The sequence below is a fragment of the Gobio gobio genome (genome assembly GCF_949357685.1).
Source record: "Gobio gobio genome assembly, chromosome: 1".
NCBI lineage: Eukaryota > Metazoa > Chordata > Actinopteri > Cypriniformes > Gobionidae > Gobio > Gobio gobio.
Window position 1 is genome coordinate 36,621,362 of NC_137097.1, and position 19,087 is coordinate 36,640,448.

At 40.0% G+C, this 19,087-nt stretch overlaps 1 pseudogene across 1 annotated transcript in view; it reads right to left on the bottom strand.

The window, feature by feature from the left end:
• Positions 1–2,981: 2,981 nt before the first annotated feature.
• LOC307121844 (cytochrome P450 2K6-like) overlaps positions 2,982–19,087 on the bottom strand; it is a 34,721-nt pseudogene continuing 18,615 nt past the window's right edge. The window contains exons 3-6 of the transcript in view: positions 7,182–7,290; positions 4,246–4,408; positions 3,239–3,388; positions 2,982–3,157 (exon numbers count right to left, since the gene is read on the bottom strand). The product of the transcript in view is annotated as a cytochrome P450 2K6-like (transcript). The remainder of the gene's footprint in view (positions 3,158–3,238; positions 3,389–4,245; positions 4,409–7,181; positions 7,291–19,087) is intronic.

Below are 19,087 nucleotides of genomic sequence, written 5' to 3' on the forward strand. Positions count from 1 at the left end.
CGGTGTGAGCCCCGTCTCATCAGGTAAGAGAGCTCAGGTGGCTCACACAGGGCACTGGATGGGGGCAGAAGCCATGGCGCTTTGGTAGGGATTCCTATTCGTCGGTACTCCGACGTGGCGTCGAGAGTGACCGACTGAATGGGAACGTCTCGGTTACGTATGTAATCCTCGTTCCCTGAAGGAGGGAACGGAGACGCCACGTCCCGTCGCCATGTCCTCTGTACCCTGCTGGGGTGCCTGTCTACCTACCCGGCTCCTCAGCAAAAGGCTGATTTGATGCAATCACCTGTGTCTCATTTATACCCGCACGGCGTGGCATGAGCACCTTGTGCAATCATTGCATGCCAATGTGCATTGGCTCGTTTAGTTACACTCGAAGTAGATTGGCTCTCGCGAGCGAGATTCCTATTCGTCGGTACTCCGACGTGGCGTCTCCGTTCCCTCCTTCAGGGAACGAGGGTTACATACGTAACCGAGACGTTATTCCAGCTTATGTTTCCACATGTTAGTATATTAATACTCTACACTTGCTCACTCACACACATACGCGCACGCTCACTCTCACACATTCACTTACACACACCACTATTATACACACACTCTCAGTCTCTCACACACACTCACTCACTCACACACTCACACACACCCCTATTATACACACACTCTCTCACACATGCACACACACAGCCCTACCTATCTGAAGATGTCTAGTCTTTATATTAAACAGGGCATAGTCTCTTAGCTCTAGAAAGCCTACTTTATTCATTTCTCCCAGTAAAGTGAACTGTTGTTTCAACTATTAGTAATGTCTCTTATGTTTGATTCATGAATAGTTTTCTTTTAAGTTAGTTTCCTGTTTATCCCTTTGTGTGAGTTATTCTTTTCAAGTAAGTATTAGGCCTATATTTTAAGGAAGGGGTCATCATCTACACTTCAACCACTCTGGTCCGAGGGCTAGAACATCCCTCTTGTAAAATTAAAATGTATCCTATTAGTAATATATTATTATTTCATATATATATTTGCCTTTGAAATGTATGTTATTTTTTTAGCCTTTGTCAGTGTTAACTGAATCATAATACCTGTACGATAGCAAGCCACTAGGGCGAAAAATATATTTTACTCTTCATATTCATGAGGCTGTCAACTGATAACGTGGGTAAGGTGACTGCCGCTGGACGAGGCGGCCAATCACAGCGAACTCATTGACATTCAGGTTAGGACTGCAGGCATAACCGCTGTCAAGCCCGATGTTAAAAAGATAGTGTTGGAGGGAAATGTCAATTATTTTGCGTGATTGTTAATTTTTTGTCTATGTTTTGTTTTTGTGTGACTCTCGAGGTTCCTGTCGGGAAAACAAAAACGGCGGACATTAAGTGGACAATTAAATATCTCTTGTCTTAAAGATATTTGTGTTTTATAACGCAGCACTACAGTAGATTGACGTCAAATATGACGGTTTTAATAATCACGCCTTCAGTTGTGAAAAATAAACGTGTGTGTGTGTGTGTGTGTGTATGTGTGTGTGTTTTCCATAGGTGTTTTCACATTTTTGGTAGCGGAAGTAGCAACAATGGCCGTGGCCGTTACTATGGAGATGACGCTTTGCGTCACGTGAGCAGAGCAGTTGGCGCACTGGTCTCCTGTTTTAGTTCAACTATCGTCATTAAACAAACATTTTTGTCTTTTCTTAGCATAGATCATATACATGCAGTATAATTATTTATTAGACAGTGGGTGATATTTTATATATTGGGTAGATATATCGTTTCACAACCCTAAAACGGAAGAACTACAACTGGGGTGCTGATGTCAACACAAGTACTGAAGAGGGGTCTAGGGAGTTGTAGTTTTTTTTTTAAACCCAGGGTTTTGCCTAAAATTGGAAGTTGTAAATACTTAATTAGTGGCATCCCATGGGTTTGAGGGGATATCAAACACATTTTTGGCATGATACTTTAAATATTGTCTTGTTCAATGGGGGATTTGTATTTTTACACCATAAACCCCCCACCACCCTACCCCCACCCCTTGGTGACTATGCTGAACTTATAGCCCATATCAACACCTTTCTATAACAGTTGGTCTCATGTATGTAACCCTTTTTGTCCCAGAATCATAAGCCTTCAAATATGCCCTGTGGTTAAGGTTCAAAGGTCAATTTCTCAAAGCAGGAATAATATAGAACCTTCAAATCGATATATGTTACTCTCCAGATCAAGACCTTTCCAGTGATATATTTGGTTTAGCTATATGACTAAGTTCTTTTTTTTCACATTTTGGACATGTGCCCTAACAGGCTCAGGTTCAGAGAGCACTTTGAGGGCTTTGTGTGTGTGTGTGTGTGTGTGCGTGTGTGTGTGTATGTGTGTGTGTTTCCATGTTTTATGGGGACATTCCATAGGCGTAATGCATTTTATACTGTACAAACTGTATTTTCTATCCCCCTACACTGCCCCTGCCCCTAAACCTACCCATCACACACACACTGTCCCTAAACCTACCCATCACAGGAGACATGCTGCATTTTTACATCAAAAAACATCACTTAGTGTGATTTATGACCTGTTTTCCTCATGGGGACCAAAAAATGTCCCCACAAGGACAAGGATTTTGGATATTGCCATCTTTGTGGGGACATTTTGTCCCCATACCGTAGGGATTACGAGTCCACACACACACACAACACGTGTGTGTGTGTTGGCTTGGTTTAAGGGCAGGGGCAGTGTAGGGGGATAAAAAAAACTGTTTGTACAGTATAAAATGCATTACGCCTATGGAATGTCCCCATACAACATGAAAACCCAACGTGTGTGTGTGTGTGTGTGTGTGCGCGTCCTGGTAATCCCTACGGTATGCAAACAAGCAGAATTGCAAAGAATCCTAAAGTACCATTGAACATTGTACATACAACATGACAGACACTCAAAATCATGCATTATAAATAATAAATATTTATTGTATTTCTAGAATAATACAAATTAACATCTGGGTACTTGAACTGAAGCTGATCCAGTCATCTTCATGTTTTCGTAAGTTCGTTTGATCATGTAATGTAACTTGGTGTTGCTGTACTCAAATCTGGTGCCGAAGACAATGGCTGAGATGACGTTCAAAACAGCCATGGCAATTGGCAGAGTTGTATCAAATGGTTTTCCTGCACATGAGTGAACAAGATAAAGGTTAAAACTCAGTTTCAGTAACATCATCATTTTGTCCTTGTGGTTTACAATCTTACCTTCAAACTTCTTAAATTCCTCTTTTAAATATTATTTTTCTTCAATGATAATCTCTTGACTTATTTTCTTGCCCATTCCAAAATCTCTGAGGTTCGAGAGAGCAAAGCGTCTCATTTCTCTCCAGTTTTCACCATTGGAACACAAAATCCCTACAGAGGAATAATTTATCCATTACTCCACAGTGGACCTCACATTTCTAACTAAAATACAAACAGATGATTTGCAACTTTATATACAAGACAAGTCTAAATCCTGAAGTCATTTGAAATTTACATCTACAAAAAATAATGTTTCCTCTCGATTGGATTACTGTAACTCTCTGTACGTTGACCTACCTCAATCTACTCTGTCTCTTTTACAGATGGTCCAAAATTCAGCAGCCAGATTGTTAACAGGAACTAAGAAAAGGGATCATATCTCCCCTGTCCTTGCCACTTTGCATTGGCTACCAATAAACTTTAGAGTAGACTTTGAGATCCTTCTTTTCGCATATGGGGCACTGCATACATCGGCCCCGGATTATATTTGTGATCTTATTACCATACACAGCCTCTAGGTCAATAAGATCTTGAGATCAGTTATTTTTATCGGTCCCTCATTCTCATTGTAAATCAAAATGTGATAGAGCTGTCTCTGTATTCGCCTCAAAGCTCTGGAACAGTCTACCTTTGAACATCAGGGCCTCTCCATCACTGGATGCTTTTAAATCTACTTTAAATACTTATTTTTACTTTCTAGTGTTCGAGTGATGCTGTGTATGTACTTTATATTAGCTGGTGTTCTACGCTATGTATGTATGTTTATACATTTTGATTGATTTTGATACTTGATTTCTATCTCCATTTCTGTTTAGTTTTTTTCCTACTCCTTTTCTCTTTATTTTCTTTATTAATTTATTTTTGTATTGTAAAGCACTTTGGATCAACTATGGTTGTGTTAAACTTGTAACTTATAAAAACTCTATAAAAAAACTTGACTTGACTTGACTAAATATGCAAAATCTTACCATATCCCTGGTTGAAATCATGGAATATGGGTGTAATATCTCTGTCTCCAAACTCCTCTGAAAGGTTCACTAGTGCCTGTTTGATGGTCTTGTATCCTGACAATATTACGACTTTTTTGGGGCCCAAGTGCACCGTGTAAACTGACCCATATTGTTTTGACAGCTGCAAGAGAGAAAAGATCAAGAAAAGCCATTAATATCTATCTATCCATCCATCCATCCATCCATCCATCCATCCATCCATCCAGCGAGCCAGCCAGCCAGCGACACAGGACAACACCTCCATAACATTCCCTCAATGGTCACACATTACCCATTATTAACCTAATGGGAACAGTGACCTATTTTAATGAACTATCTATCTATTGGCATCAGCTTACCTATGGCCTCTCTTTTTGTGCATTTGCCCATGATGGCATGGTCAAACATTACCACTGACTCTACCCTAGTGAGTGTGAGAAATACGTGATCAACATGTTGCTATTTTTAAACACAGTAAGCTTGCCAGTGAATGCATACTTTGCATGTGTAGCACCCTTTAACATCATTTAGGATAATGTCTCGTTTGCCTGTTCACCTGGTCACACATTAACCCTGAGATCCATTCATAAACTTGATCTAAATCACGTCTGTTTATTAGCATTTCGTTAGAACATAGTTGCCACAATTGCTGGTTAGCACTCACGAAGACAAAGGAGATTCAACAGACTTTATTAACTATACTTACTCTGGATACTATACTATACAAAGCACTGGATAAATGCAAACCAAACAATACATTAACAAGAACAGGCAGAAAACTGAACAGAACCAGGGGCCTGTACCATGATGGTAGTTTAACAAACTCAGGGTTACAGGATTAGTTTCGAGTTGACAAAACCAAACCAATCTATTAAGGCTTTGTTGGTCCCATGATGCTGATCCTCAACTTTCTCTGTCAACTCAGGCTTTGATCCGGAGTTTAGGAGTTTAGCTGTGACATCAGCAGTGAACAGCCAATCACACGCTGTGGATCAGTGAAACTGAGATTCACTTCTCAGGAGAGAAGCAGTGTGATTCACTTCACTCTTCTGCAGAATATACATGATTGAAAAATATTAAGAATTTAAACAAATTTACACAGAAGAAAAGAGCTGTCGAGGACAACTTTAAGAAAAATCTTATACGTCAATGCAAGTAAAAGTTATGAAGTTAGTTTAGTTGATATATAGAGAGAATTTAACATTTATGCTCACATGTAATTTTTTATAGATTTAGTTATTGAATTTAAAGCTTATTTGTATGACCTTTATATAGGCTATTTATTTTAATATTAACAAAATGCATATTAATGATTGATTTACTAAAATTATACATGTGTAATTGATTAAGGGTATAATAATTACATAAATTATTTTTAAATACTTCAAAATTATTATTATTATAAATAAGCATTGTTAAAAGCCAGAGGCTTAAGTCTTTAATAGCCATTAGCTATGTAGTAACCTTTAATTTGGAGTAGAAAAAGGGGGAGTGACTTTATTGCATCAGATATGTGTCACCTTGCTCACAGCTGATTGGTCCAATTTCAGTTTGAGATCTCTTATCCAGAACATAACCTGCCCTGGAGCAGGTTAGCTGTGGAGCGTAAGTTACTATGGAGATGAACACTGCTAAAAGCCAAACCACTTTAATGGTACCTTAAACCCAGGATTGGCACAAACTAAGCTTAAATATATCTGGCTAGCCAGCTAAACCGGCTTCTAGTGATGTGGAAATGAAGCCTCATGAAGCAGTGAGGCTTTAGCTTTACCCTAACTGTTTCGGGAAAAGATTCAAAGCTTCGAGAGTGTCAAGAACAGCGCCATCTGGTGCTTATTTAAAATAAAGCAGGCAGAAGTCTGTGGAAGAACCTCTGTCAGATGAAGCAACCACAACACACTCCATCGTTTCAATGCTATGTGTACAAATAAAAGCTTTATATGTTTGTGTTTAATGTGTCCAGTAAATAAATTAATTTAGCCATTAAAGTGTGTCAATAAAATATAATATGAGCTTATATGATTCAATAAGATGTAACGTAGGCCTACTCTCTCTCTCCACACACACACACACACACACACACACACACACACACACACACACACACACACACACACACACACACACACACACACACACACACACACACACACACACACACACACACACACACACACACACACACACACACACACACACACACACACACACACACACACACACACACAAAATAAGGACATTGTGTGATAGTATCATCTGTAATTAAATGTGCTTATGACACTTGGCAGTGATAGTGCTTGTGTAACAGTAGGAATGACAGTAAGGCAAATATTTTACCAAAATACAAAGACACAACTCCAACAAACAAAAAATAATAAATAGTGACAAATAAATGTTTATCTAAATGTAATATATTATTTAACTTTCAAAGTACAGCACTCTCCTCACAAAACCATCAACCAGACTGAGGCAACAAGGACTTGTTAAGTAAGATCTGGGGGTTCGAAGCTTCTGGCACGCAAAGTGAAACGCGCACGTGATTGGACAGAAAGTGAGGCTTCATTTGTCATCGGTCACGTGACTCTAGGAAACCAATACACACCCCGATACGGAGCTTCACTTCAAAATGTGTTGCATGCGCGATACGCGCATCGACGCTTCAGTGTCATACGTAACATCACTACCGGCTTCATGGTATAGGCCCCAGGGGTATAAATACACAGGAGATAACAAAATAACTAAATTAGACACAAGTTAGGAAATTATAATAATTAGGAAACTAGGTCAACCTACAATGTCAGGGAACAGAGGCAAATGGGAACAGGGAAAAGAACCAAAACACAATGAAACTAAACCAAAACAGAAGCATGTTTCACTAGTAAGTAAAATCATCTTATTTAAACATTTTTGCTCACCTCCCACAAGCTCATGTAGGATTTCTTGAGGTCAAGCATGTGCAGGTTTCCCAGCAGAGGCAGTGGTTTGGGTCCTGGAGGATATTTTCCCTCATCCTGGGAGCTGGAGCTGATGGAGAAGAAAAAAATAACCAAAAACAACAGCAAGGCAAGTATTGCACTTGTGCCAGAGCCCTGCGAGATTAATGCTTCTATTAAAGCCATAGTCAGAGTAAGATCTTGTTTAGGTTATGTTGGTTTTAGTCTTGCTCTTATGTACTCTGGAGACAAGGTATATGAGGGGCTATAAGGGAGGGTAACCTTTACTCAAAATTAAAGGAATCTGGGATCAGAGCCTAAAGAAGAAAAAATACATTACGGTCACAGATAAGCTAATTAACAAAATAAGCTAACCCTAATTGTAATTGCAAATATTGCTACTTGTTTGAATTTGTATCAATGAATCCAGACACAGAAGAGGTTGTTTTACCAGTTTTTCTACTTTAAGAATAGCAGCCATTGTCATGTCACTGGACAGCTTTGACAATCAGTACTTTGTTTCACAGGATATAACATATAATCACATTATTAAAAAGAAGTATTCAAATAAGATATAGAAAGAATTTAAAATACACTGAACTTTATGCTGGAAACAAAAATAGAATGAATTTACATGTAAATTGTTCATAACTGCATAAAAAAAAATAAAAAAAACAACAACAACTGTATTTGGCAAGAACAGCAAACTTCCACATCGCACTTTGAACACCAACCTGAATTGCTGGGGCAACTACAAGATAGTTTAGATATTAACAGCGCCACATGAATTGAATTTGTGTTTTGCCAGTATATGTTTCAATAGAACAACTTGTACGTCATGACCTACATTTTTACACCGCTGTTGTATGACCTGTTTATCTCAGTATAAATGTTTATGAATGAATAGGTCCCTGCTGGGAAACAAAAAACGTGCCTAATCTGATTCGCCGCGTGCGGAAGTATCATCTTTTTATGCTCATTTCTTTCTGAAAAGAAAAAAGTCTTCACGCTTTTAGTCATTTGAAATGGTGTGAAAAAAAAATAATTTTTTTTTGGATCTGATGTGTTATTGTGGTTTAAACTCATGCAACAAGATCAGTCCAACTGAAAAAAAGCTTGTTTTGCTGGTCTCTCAACTGGCTCTCAACTGAATTCAGCTGGTCAGGGGTGCTTTCGTTTTCATACGACGATGTAACTGTCAGGGTTGTTGAAGGGAAATGCGAGGACTCAAAGATGCAGAGGAATGGGCTTTTTAATGATAATAGTAAAACAAAAAACAAGACAAAACAAACTACCCCGAGGGGGAAAAACAGACTTGACGCCGCTTGACTTGACTGGAGCAGGGAAACATGAGGTAAAGGTGACGATTCCGCACTGGACTGCAAACACAAGGAGATTAAATAGGGAACAAATAAAAGAGGGTAACGAGGGAAGACAGGTGGGGCAAATTAACCAATAATCAGGAAACAAGGTGGGCGGGGTTAGACAATGGACACGAGCACATGGCACAAAGAAACACTTAACAAGACATGTGCTCACACCAAACATGACATGAACATGCAGCTAATGAGAACTCATCAGCTGCATGTTCACACAAAACATGACAACATGACGTAGCACGTAGCCAGTGAAAAACACCAACCACGTGCTACACAACATAAGACAAAACATAACATGAAAGCACACGGCCGATGAAAACATGAACCGTGTGCTACACAGAACACAGACAGAAGAGCACACGCTCACATGACAAGACAGAGCGCACAAGAACGAGCGAATGCTCTTTCTGTGCGCTCGAGACAAAACAAACATGCGGAGCATGAATGTCCGAATCCCAACACAAAACTGAAACCCAAACTAGACCGAAGTGCTGGGATCCGAACACCACGCCCCGCACACAAAACACAAGGACACAAGACAAGACAAACAATACAGGATTGTCAGGGCTCTGTCACAAACCAAGAGTAAACTAGGCCGAAGTGACAGAACCCTGACAGTAACTTACCCAGATAGAATGTAATCATTGAAACAATGTTGAGTCAGTGTTGATGCGTCAACGCCAATTACATTGAATTAATGTTAAAAAGTGATGTTGCTTTAGCAACACTCTTGCACCCTCAGTTAATGTTGAAGCAATACTGATATTTTAACCATAAATCAATGGTAATAATATTGATTCAACATTACAAAGTGATATTTTTTCAACATCACTTTTGCACTGTTGAAACAATGTTGAGATTTCAACCACAAATCAATAATACCATTGAATCAACAGAATATTTTTTCTACATCACTTTTGCACCCTCAGTTACTGTTGAAACAATGTTGAGATTTCAACAAAAAATCATTTGTAATATCATTGAATCAACATTATGAACTGATGTTCAATATCATGTTTGCATCCGCATTTAATGTTGAATCAATGGTGAAATAAAAATGGTAATGGTAATGCTATTGAATTAACATTACTCTATGATGGATTCTACTGATGTTAAATCAACACTGAAATAAAAAAATATATATATTTGGTAATATTGTTTGATGTTGATTCTAGATCACTTTTGTTGAAACTGAAAATACAACTGAAATGTAAATAATGTTGCCATCTGATGTACCAAGTTAATGTTGAAACAACATTAATATTTCAACTACACTTCAATGGACCATTTCAAATTTGGAGAAAACCTTTTAAAATATAAAGACACCTTCTCAGCAGTTGAGTCAATTTATTTTATTTAAAAGATCCTTCTTTAAAAAAGAAGTGTGTGTGTGTGTGTGTGTGTGTGGGGGGGGGGGGGGGTATGACAAGCATTACAACCTTTAAAAATAAAATTAGCAGAAGTCTGATGTCGTTATAACTACAGGTAGTCCAACAGATTTGTAAAAATCTGGCTTGCATAAGACTACTGCCTCTTTTCCTTTGGGTTCTCTGAAATCTGAAAAAGGAAGCGAGATATTACTAAAAATCCCTGTAAAGGCAATTCTGAGATTTTTTTCTAAACACATTATAAATGTTAGAAATGTATTGCTGAAACAAATTACAAAGACTGTGAACTATGTAGTACTGAATTCAGAAGTTAGACCGTTAAACAGTTTATCACCGTTGCTGTGTTCAGGATTTTCTGGGCGGGGCTAAAACGGTGGCTCGATGACGCACTGGAGCCACCGAGCCTGGCTCCTCCCCTAACACGATCATAACTAGAGCACATTCGCATCAGTTCGCCTGCTCGATCGCGAGTTACTGTCAGTACTGTTATAGTCTACAACTTACAAAACAGCTTACAAAACAAACACGATGATCAAGAAGAGGTGGATTAATTTTTTGAACAGCCACCTTGATGGAAAGCTGAGGATAACCACCGACGCCTGCAGTGACAATACACCGGATCATTTTACAAACTTTCACCGGAGACAACTGGGATTCACTGATAATCCGCTGCAGAACCGACTATCCCCCGCCCCGGCCTTAGTCCTCCCGTCCCGCCGACATCTGGTGCGTCGTGATCATAGACGGTCGTGATCAGTGAGTGTTGTCTTGTGTGCCACGGCCGCTTTCCCGCATGGCATGGTTTCGGCGCAGACAGCGGACACACCCCCAGCGTTTGAGAGCAGAGAATGCTGCTAATTTTTTCAAGTTTTTGATAAGCTATTTTATGTACTTGGCGGATTTTTTAATGATTAAAATTTGGCTGGGTGGTTAATAACACATTTATCTGTGGTGTGAGAAACTCAGAACACATGTTTAGTTTTGACTTTACAGGGACTTTAAGAACAAGTCAATTCAGTTGTCAGACATAGTCACATTCAAGAATGTTAATATACTAATCACAATATGATTCACTTATGATCGCAAGGATTCTAAAAAATTTGCTCAACGCAAAATATTCAAACTATGATAAGAGCACCGTTGAATTCTGTATATTTATTCTAGTTTTCTAAAATCTATTACAGTTTTTCTCCATTGGTTTGACTAATTTCTTGAAACAGAAATTACATTCTCAAAACAACATCGACAAATCTCCAAACCACTTGGCAATTGTTCACGCAAATATTTGCAAATGATTAACTACAGGTAGCCTACATTTAGCACAATTTCCAAGTGAATAGATCTTGTTGATCTAAACTGATTGTTTGATTCTCAGTCTAATGGCCGTTCGCTCCAAAACGTATCAGCGTAATCTCATTGTATAAGTCATCACATGCACAATAGTCTGTTCAATTGTCAAAATTAGTCAAGAACATAATACCGAATACCATATATGAATCCCTTGGAACATTTGATACATTTATTACAGCAATTGACAGTCAGGTGAAACTATAACTTGACTAATGAAGGAGGACTTTCACACATCTCAGATGACCAATCAAAGAGTATGTTTAGTTACCTGACAGGTGCTGTCCATGACTGTGAAAGCTGCCAAACATATATGTAAAGAGCTTGACCATGCAGGACCAGTACAATTTCTGAACATGGAGGCACCTGGCCAAGTAAATGAACAAGGGCAACTGCCTGCTTGAGGAAGAGGAAGAGTGAGGATGAGAGGGGGAGCCCGTGGGGGAAGAGGGGTAGAGAGGGGTGGGAAGGGGGTAGAAAGGGGTAGAGAGGGGTAGAGAGGGGAAGAGAGGGATGGGAAGGGGGAAGAGAGGGGTGGGAAGGGGGAAGAGAGGGGTGGGAAGGGGGTAGAGAGGGGAAGAGAGGGGTAGAGAGGGGAAGAGAGGGGAAGGGGGTAGAGAGGGGTAGAGAGGGGTAGAGAGGGGTAGAGAGGGGTAGAGAGGGGAAGAGAGGGGAAGGGGGTAGAGAGGGGTAGAGAGGGGAAGGGGGGATGACAGGGGTAGAGAGGGGAAAAGAGGGGAAGGGGAAGAGGGGGGTAGGAAGAGGTAGACCTGGAGTAGGATATAGCCAAAGAAGACGGGGACCAAATTTATCAGATGCGATTCTACTGAGTACCCATGGGTTGAGACTGAGAGAGGCTGGACAGAGACTTCAGCCCAACCTCAGCAGATATAAAAAACAAACCTTTGAAAATGCATGAATTAATCGAATGATTTTACAAATGTGGAGATAAATAAATATTTTCATCAATATGCAGTACTGGTCTTGTGTGTACTGTTTGGTCAATATATTCATATACTTTACTCTAACAATATCTCTGAAAAAAAATAAAACCCAGATTATATCATTAGAAAAGTAGAAATTTTACAACATTACAAGTGTTTACAGTAGGATTGAGAACAGCAGTGTGTGGATGGCCAGGAGGGTGAGGACAGTAATTTTCATGTTTTTTTTGTTTGTGTGTTATATTACAGTATATTATGCTGTATACATTTTCTTTTTACTCTAATGTATGGAAGTTACTTTATGTGTGTGAATGATAATGGTTACAATTTCCTTGGCAGTATGTGTAACGAAGACTCAGGCAGGTTGGAATCCATATAGTTTATTACCATAAATCAGTGTCAAAGAACAAACAGGCTGAGGTCGAATCACCAGGCAGAACATTAGTGTCAGAGGCAGGGCAGAGAGAATGGTCACAACCAGGCAGAAGATCGGGGCAGGCAGCAAACAATCAGAGTCCAGTATCCAGGCAAACAGTAAACAAGAGGCAGGCAGAAAACAATCGTGAACGAGGAACAAAGCAGAATCAGAGCACAGGAAAAGGCAACACAGGGTAAATAACGCTCAGTAATGCAGCCGGGGCCAACAAGACTTCGCAATGAGAGCTTGAGCAACCCGAGAATAAGTAGTCTGTGTGATGAGGAACAGGTGTCTGGCAATTAGTCCCGGAGTGTGGGTGGGAATTGTAGTCCGAATGACTTAGTACTCCGGAGAGTGAGACCTCCGGTGGCCGCTGGTGGAAACCTCACCGGCGTTTGTGACAGTATGAGTGCAATGTGTGATGTCAAACTTTGGAGGTTACTCTTACCCTAAAATCCTATTTCTTTTTTTTCTTTTTTTTTCAGTTTTATACACAATTGTATTCTGTTAGCTAGACAAAAATGAAGGACTGGGTTAAGGCTGAAAGGTGGACATGAGGGATATTTCAATGGTCCTCTGCCATAGTGACAAAACATCTAAACATTTTGACTTGCAGTGCTTACACAATGCCAAAGGGCCGAAGCATTTTAGGGGCACTAACTGTTTAAATGAGAAGGAAATTTTGATGAGTGAACTGTTTTGGGAGAGGTATGAGGTTTTGCAAGTGAACCATGGTGTTGTGCTGAATCATCCACGTTATTTTGGCAAAAGCACCAAGAGTGTTGAGAACGTCCGGTCTGTTTCAAGAAATGAGCCAAACCAATTGAGAAGGATCTTTGCCATTTTCGTGGCACTGACTATTTATATGGGAAAGGAATTTAGTTCTGAAGCATGAGTGAACAGTTTTGGGAGAGATATTAGCTTTTGCAAGTGAGCTATAGTGTTGTGCTGAACTGTAAGACTGTTTTGCCAAATGATCTTACAATTTTGAGAATGTAATTTCTGTTTCAAGAAATGAGCCAAACCAATGGAGAAAAACGGTAAAAAAGAGACATTTTAACGACTCACCAATTCACTTGTGTATTAATGATATTTCTTATCGGTGGAAAACCGCGACCCATACACACACACACATGCGCGCGCAAGAAAGGAATGTTATTTCACTATTTTAGATAGCCCGTCAGCAGGCAGGGCTTACGTTTTGGTAGCCCATTTGAAAAACACATAGCCCCGTGACGTTGGGCTTTGCGAGCCCTGGTCCATAACGTTACAAGTCTGAGTCTGATCTCGAATGAACCAATAACATCTCAAATAAAGGATTCTTCAGCCTTTGACAGTGTGCTAAGGTATGTTCTGTTACACACGTACACAGAATTAACATGATCTGTAACAATGCAATACTATCACAAATAAAAAACATGTTTTACTCACATAAGTGTGTAGCACCATTCCTGTCAGATCCAATATAGAAGGCACAGCATTGTGTTTTAATTTCAATATGTCTCGAAATCGAGACCTGTATCTTGTTTAGAAACGATTCCGCGGTGAAATGAAGTGAACAACCGCGCAATGTCTTACACACGTGAGCTGGAATCGCCATGTTTATTGCTCGGTAGCGTGATCCGTTTAGCTCCATGAGTCAGTGGGCGGGGCTACAGAAGCAGGCATACTTATTCATCTGTAGAGTCAGCGTTTCTGCATTCTATGACGTCAAAATGGTCAACATATTCTGAGATTGAGCGTTTTCTGGGCCTGGTGTCAATAAAAGCTTTTCTTTGACTAACTAGGAAGTTTTCAGCTCTGAAACCTACAGTATATTCTCATATCACGATTAACTTTTATATATCAAAGGCTCAAGGGAAAGTTGATTTCTCAGTTCATCACCCCTTTAAGTCTCCTCAGACTTGAGAGAGGGAAGTGTTTTTAATCCATTTTTCATGTACTGTTGATTGTCAAGTCAAGTCAAGTCAAGTCAACTTTATTTATATAGCGCTTTTAACAATGCAGATTGTTTCAAAGCAGCTTCACAGTGTTAAACAGGAATATAATGCAACAGAATTTTATTCAGCCCTATAGCCGTTCTGGAGGAAACGGTGATGTCATCAGCTCACCTCAACCATCATACAGTGACAACGCGGGCATTAGAACAGTAATTAGATCAGTAATTTATTTTATATGGCTAATTCAGCTTAATAACCAGATCTATTTGGTTTCAACAGCGTGTGATTATTATTCTGTCAACTTTACAGGTCAGAGGTTATAAAAGAATATTCGAAAAGTCAGCGGTAGCACACGGTTTATTGAGGACGATGTGTCGATTAAATAATTATTAAATAGGAATAATCAAAATATCGGAGTCAACACGCCGGAGACAGGTTTATAGAGGATGACATATCGATTTAACAATTTTTAAATTTTAATATTCGAACAATCGGAGTCATCACTCCGGAGACGGGATTATTGAGGATGCCGTGTTGATGAGGCAATTTTAGGGGGAGTCTAATTGACATGGTCTCTGCAGACACTTCAGGGTCATGCGTTGGTCTTGTCTGGGCGCAGGTCCACCATCTGATCTGGATACGGCCCGGATCCGGCTGACTGCAGTAAACCTCGGGATAAAACAGAGAGACTATCATTAGCATAGATGCCATTCTTCTGATGATGTAACGAGTACATCAGGTGTTATGGGAAGTGTTCCCGGTTCCGGCTGACCTAGTTAATGCAGCCTAACAATCATTTAATTGAAAAAGTGTTTTATGTGTATGCCATAGTAAAGAGATGTGTTTTTAGCATAGACTGTAAAAAAAATATGGACGTAGTGTCTGTGACGTCACCCATAGGATTCTGATGAGCCGTTCTGAAGCGCAAAGTATGGACGAGATGGCCGTTGCCATCTTGGCAGCGCGTCACTCCAGGATAACAGAAAATGGGCAAAAAGGCGGGCCGTGGGCGGAGCTTAAGTGACACGATGACTAACAGACAGCAGATAAATGGCTATCCACCTGTCACTCGAAGTGACCACGCCCTTAATTATGCAGAACTTTAAGGCTTTATATAATGCAAATTAATGAGTTATACAAAAATTTACCCCCCTCACAGTTGTCATGAAGGGTAAAATGAGCTGTATAGACCAAAAGCACAATTTGTACCAGGCTGTAAACATGTTTTATTCTGCTCTAAAGTTGGCCATTTTAACATGGGGCTCAATGAGATTCTGCTCCCTTCTGGATCCTGTCCCTAGCGGCCAGTCGATGAATTGCAGTTTGAGGCACTTCCGTATTGGCTTCAAGAGAAACTGCGGGAGGTTGCCGCTTGGTTTTTAGTCTAGATTTAAACTGACAGAGTGTGTCTGCTTCCTGTACAATGTTAGGAAGACTGTTCCAGAGTTTAGGTGCTAAATATGAAAAGGATCAACCGCCTGCAGTTGATTTCGATATTCTCGGTATTATCAACTGGCCAGAATTTTGAGGCCGCAGTAGACTTGATGGAGTATTATGTGTTAAGAGCTCGCTCAAGTACTGGGAAGCTAAACCATTTAGTGCTTTGTAAGTAATAAGCAAGATTTTAAAATGTATGCAATGTTTCATAGGGAGCCAGTGCAGTGTTGACAGAACCGGGCTAATATGGCCATATTTCCTGGTTCTAGTAAAAACTCAAGGTGCTGTGTTTTGGACCAGCTGGAGTTTGTTTATTAAGCGAGCAGGGCAACCACCCAGTAGAGCATTACAATAATCTAGCCTTGAGGTCATGAACGCATGAACTAACTGTTCAGCATTTTGCATTGAGAGCATGTGCCGTAATTTAGATATATTTTTAAGATGGTACAATGCAGTTTTACAGATGCTAGAAATGTGGCTTTCAAACGAAAGATTGGTATCAAAGAGCACACCCAGGTTCTTCACTGACGACGAGGACTTGACAGAGCAGCCATTAAGTGTTAGACAGTATTCTAGGTTACTACTTGTGGAGCTGTTTTGTCCAATAATTAAAAATTCAGTTTTTTCTGAATTGAGTTTTTACTGGTCATCCAATGTTTTATATCAGCTATGCATTCCGTTAATCTTGTGAATTGGTAAGTTTTGTCAGGGCGTGAAGATATATAGAGCTGAGTATCGTCAGCATAACAGTGAAAACTAACGCCATGCTTCCTAATGATATCTCCCTGTGGTAGCATGTACAGGGTGAAGAGCAACAGTCCTAGCACTGAGCCCTGCGGTACTCCATACTGAACTTGTGATCGGTATGACATCTCTCCATTTACTGCTACAAACTGAAAACGGTCACAGGTATGATTTAAACCATGCCAATGCAATTCCACTAATGCCTACATAATTTTCGAGTCTATTCAAAAGAATGTTGTGGTCGATAGTATCGAATGCAGCGCTAAGATCGAGTAACAGCCACGATTGGATGAGTGTAAATCATTTGTAACTCTGATGAGAGCAGTCTCAGTACTATGATACGGTCTAAATCCTGACTGGAATCCTCACAGATACCATTTCTTTCTAAAAAGGAACATAATTGTGAAGACACTGCCTTTTCAAGTATTTTTGACAGAAAGGGTAGATTTGAGATTGGCCTGTAATTGACTAATTCTGTAGGATCAAGTTGCGTTTTTTAAATAAGTGGTTTAATAATACCAACTTAAAAGTTTTCGGTACATATCCTAATGACAAAGATGAATTAATGATATTACGAAGAGGATCTATGACTTCTGGTAGCATCTCTTTTAATAGCCTAGTCGGTACAGGGTCGAGCATAGGCCTACATGTTGTTGATTTTGATGATTTAACGAGTTTAGCCAATTCTTCTTCTCCCATAGCAGTGAATGAGTGTAATTTTTCCTCAGTGACACTACAATGCTCTCTGATGTGATACTGTAGTAGATGGCTGCATGGTTAAAATTCCTAATATTCTCAATCTTACATGTAAAGAAGTTCATAAAGTCATTACTGCTGTGCTGTTTACAAACATCAGAAGTTGAAGCTTTATTTTTGGTTAATTTAGCCACAGTATCGAATAAATACCTAGGGTTGTGTTTGTTTTCTTCCAAGAGAGTCGAGAAATAAGCTGTCACAGGGTGTTTTGGTGACAGTTCATGTTCATTGTTCATGTGTTTTAGTTTATCATGTTCATGGTTATGTTTGAGTGTGTCATGTTCACTGTCTTGTTTCCTGGTCTTGTCATGTGACTCCCATGCCCTCATGTGATCTTTTGTTGTGTCATGTCATTAGGCTTGTTCGACTTCACCCAGCGATGCGCAGACCGATCGGTGGCTGACTTGAAGCAGTGCATGCCGGTTAGAAATTTTGTCTGACTTGAGGCAGCGCAGACGCCACGTGACAGTGACGTATGTCAACAAAGTGCCGCGAGAGCGATTCGAGAGCAGCCGGCGAATACAGCCGGTGCAGTTTCTCGAGAGCAACTGCATGAGGCTGCACGGGCTCTGATGACGACACAGCCGTTCCACGATTGGCCAGATTCACCGCATGACAGCGATCACGTGTGTTTCGTGTTTATTCGAAAACCTTCAGCTCCACTAATGCGCACAAATCTGTTTTTTATAACAGTAAAACCTCCTTTCATGTAGTCGCGATGTTATATTGTCATGTTTATCAAAATATAACTGATTAAAAACATAGACCCCAAGATCATTGATAGTGTAGGCTTATATGTTGAACTTTGTCCTTGTACAAACACACGCTGTATTAAGCAGTGCATAAAGTATTACATGACAATAATGTCTATGAAACATCTGTGTATTGCCAAATATTGCATTTATTTCACTTCAGCTGATAAAGTGTGCAAACACAGCGCGAGCGTCACTGTTGGGAAGCAGAAAGTGTCCGACTTCACGTCTGTGAAGTCACGTCTGTGAACCCCTCCCCGCCTGCACGCGGCTACTCTCGCCGATCAGTTGCATCCAGCCGCAGCCGATGTCGAACACACCTAATAGTTAATTGTTTAATCACTGTTTACAGGTGTCACTTGTCTTGTCATTAGTCTTTGTGTATTTAGCCCTCACGTTTGCCATGTGTCTTCGTCTGTTATTGTATGTGTAACTGCTGATGGTGAGTTTTGTGTGATGGTGAGGTTATAGTTCAGTCTCTTTATAGTTTGTTTTGACAAGTCCTTGTTTTGATTTATGTTGGAATAAACTTCACTTGGGTCCAGCAACTTGCCTCTTCAGTGAAATTCGTTACATAAGCAGATCTAGCAGTTTTTACGGCCTTTCTGTATGAGATCATGCGCTCTTTCCATGAATTAAGAAAGACTAGTTTTGTTTTCTTCCAGCTGCGCTCCATTTTTCTGGCTGCTGTTTTAAGGGCCCGGGTGTGCTCGTTGTACCATGGCATTGGACTATTTTCTTTAATCTTCTTTAAACGCAGGGGAGCAACTGTGTCTAAAGTAC